Source organism: Oryzias melastigma, unplaced genomic scaffold, assembly GCF_002922805.2.
Source record: "Oryzias melastigma strain HK-1 unplaced genomic scaffold, ASM292280v2 sc00645, whole genome shotgun sequence".
In the NCBI taxonomy this organism is placed as follows: domain Eukaryota; kingdom Metazoa; phylum Chordata; class Actinopteri; order Beloniformes; family Adrianichthyidae; genus Oryzias; species Oryzias melastigma.
Window position 1 is genome coordinate 5,030 of NW_023417234.1, and position 3,198 is coordinate 8,227.

The window sequence follows — 3,198 nt, forward strand, 5'->3', positions numbered from 1 at the left end:
AAAGACCGTGCAATTTTCTGCATTTAGTCCAATCCCATGCGTGGTCAAATGTTTGCTGAGATTTGAGGTGTTACCTCTGCCACACGAGATAATCTTGCTGCATCGGTTGCACGTAGCTGAATTTTCCGTGTTTGGTGTAAAATACAGCCAGACCTTCGAGCGCTTTAGCTTCGGCATTTTAGATGCGCGCGCTTGCGCTGTTGGCGGTTTTATATGAGCCCGCCCACGAACACAAGAAAGTAAATAGATAGGCTGAATCGTAAAGAATCAGAAGGGAGTACAAGTGATTGACATGTCCACAGACAAATGAAACTTCAATGAAATTTGGAACCGAAATCCGGCACCGTTTGCAGCCGCATCTTTCGGTTTCGGTAGAACCGCGCAAATCATAACGGTTCCTACTTGGAACCGAACTTCGGTGCCCAACCCTAGTCCACAATCCCGTTCCTTAGTGTGAAAAAATGTTGTCGATCGAACTTAAAGACCAGCTGATCAGATCCATTTCTCAAAGAGTGAAATGCAGAAGGTTGCAGGCGAAAAATGCAGGCTCGGAGGGAGGACAGTACAAAAGCCTTGGGAGTGATACAGAAGGAGCAAGTGGAAAAGTGTCTGACTTCAGCAAGAGCCGGGAGGAGGAAGACTTACTTGAAAACTGTAAAACTTCTCACATTGCTTCTTTTTGTTATCTATTCACAAAGATTATTTTAAATCTACTGTGTTCTGAAGATGAAAATTACAAAAGTTTACTAAAAAACATAGATCCAAATCTATTTTTTTCTAGAGCTGTCAGGCGATTAAAAATTTTAATCGCGATTAATTGCATTGTCCATAGTTAACTCGTGATTAATCGCAAATTAACATGTGGCCTTTTTTTAGGAAAAAATGTGTGCTTCGCAGAATTTAGCAGTTCTACATTAATTATGAAAACAAGAATGGTAAAATTAATAGTTTTCATCAGAAATACTTTATTTTGTAACATTGTATTGAGATAAACTTTCTTAACAATAAAAGGCTGTAACATAAAATGCCTAACAAAAGCCCAAGTACAAGTGAAGGGCATTTTAAATTCAAAACTTCAATCAACGTTCAGTAAAATAAAATAAAAAACATCAAAAATAAAATTTCCATAACACTTTCATGTTCATTTTTTGTCAGGACCAAATCTTTTCCTCCTCTGCTGAACTACAGTAATAAATGAAATAGAGATTTATCATTTCCAATGAACTTTTGTTTTTTAAAACATTAAAGACTGAGAAAAGCGGGATACACTGTGGATAGTTTGACAGTCTGTTACTGCCGCCGCGTTCTCTGGCTGCAGCTCGATGCAGCGACGTGTCCAGTGGAGCTCACGATGAATATGCCAGCAGACAGACCGCTATGCTGGGGCTGGATCACGCTTCTGTTTCCTGCGCTGTGCAGTGGAACAAAAGCTCTGCCAGCCACACTGCAGGCCCCCGGCGACCACTGTATGGACAGTTGCCTTCCCTTTTTATTTTATTCTTTTAATTGGATTGTTTTTTAGGTGTGAGTGTGAAGGTTTGTGTGGTTTAGGGGGTCAGCTTAACTGGTTTTTATCCACTGACAATCCCACTTACTATTTTTATTTTTGTTTTTCTTTTCAGGGCGAAGTGCTTTGGCAGAGCGTGTGGGGCGATTGACGTGGAGGCTCGTTTGTGTTTCCTGGTGTGAGGCCAATTCCTTCCATGTGTGTGTGCATGTCACTGTGTGTGGTGTAATCCAGTTTTTTTTTTTTCCTCCCCTTGTATACCCAGCGTTCTGCCGGTAAGCCTTCCCCTAGTTGGGCTTGTTATTTTTCTTTTTACTTTGTAATAAAACTATTTATTGAAACTGGAACCACGTCTTGGTATGTTGGGAAGAATCCACGTGTCCTTGTCAGAACTGCCTTTGGGTTCCCTGGACCCTACATTCCGGGGTGCCATTGTTTGCTTTGGTTTAGCACATATCCCAGACTTTGCCACAAAATGGTAAGTTTGAACTTCTAATTGGAACAGAGCCAGAGCCAAACCTGATTCAACCACTTTACACAAGGGGAAGTTTTATAGACACGGGCAAAACCATACTGGAGGGAGGGGGAAACAAACTGATCCAAACATTCTCAGTCAGTGATCAATGGCTACAAAACAAGAAAAGAGCTAACAACATTTAAATAATATAAAACTAGACTTAAAACTTATTTCAAAGAAACAAAGTCAATGAGAAGAGTTGGCGATCCATGCCGACATTGTTTCCCAAGTGGAATGTCTGTTTCCTCCGAGTGTTTTGGATGAGGTTCTCCAGAGATGGAAACTTGGAAATATAAGTCAATAAGCTGTCGTTTCACTTATAACGAATCAAATGCGTGCACCCATTTTTAATTTATTTTAATTAAAAATATATATTTTTGATTTAAAGAAATGAAACCAGCACTAAGACCACTGTATGTGGTTCTTTGAGGTTCAACCACCACAGTGCGGTACTATCAAGAGTTTTAAAAGCAATTCGAACACAATCACTTTTTTTAAAATGCCAAACATGACGTTACCATAATACTAAAATAAAAACCTAAATATGAACATTTTTAAGAAACTGCATTTGCCCTCATAAGTTTTCTGCCATTAGACTGAAGCTGCTTCATTGTCACAGTTTCTGCAGTTGGAATCCGTAAAAAGTGTCAGATGGAGACCAGAGCTGTATATCTGTCATGGAGCAACCTGCTGCTACCATCTCCAGCCACCAGAGGGAGCGCTCACCACCTACCACCACCTGGACTCACCAGCTCAGCTGTTCCCCATCACCTCATCACCTCCTCAGCATTTAGTCTGGCTCCACACTCCACTCCCCGCGAAGCTTTACATGTGCCTCTCTGCCTGCATCGCTGAGCGTTCTCCTCCTGTTCTCACCTTCTGTTTTCCTCTGACCCCGCCTCGCCTGGCCCCTGCCCTCACCCTCGCCTGGATTCCGACCACTCTGGATTTCCTGTCTGTCCCAACTCTAGCTTTGTGGACTTTAACCTGTGCATCACGCCCATTGCCCTGTCTTCACCAAATAAACCTGCTGCACTTGGATCCAACCGTCTGCCTGTTACGTGACAATATCTACCTCCTTGCTGACACAAACACTTTATCTTTCAGAAGATCTTTTGTCTTCTATCACCTGTTGAAGCGAGGGTCCTCGATCCTCCTTCGAGTGGGTCTGGAG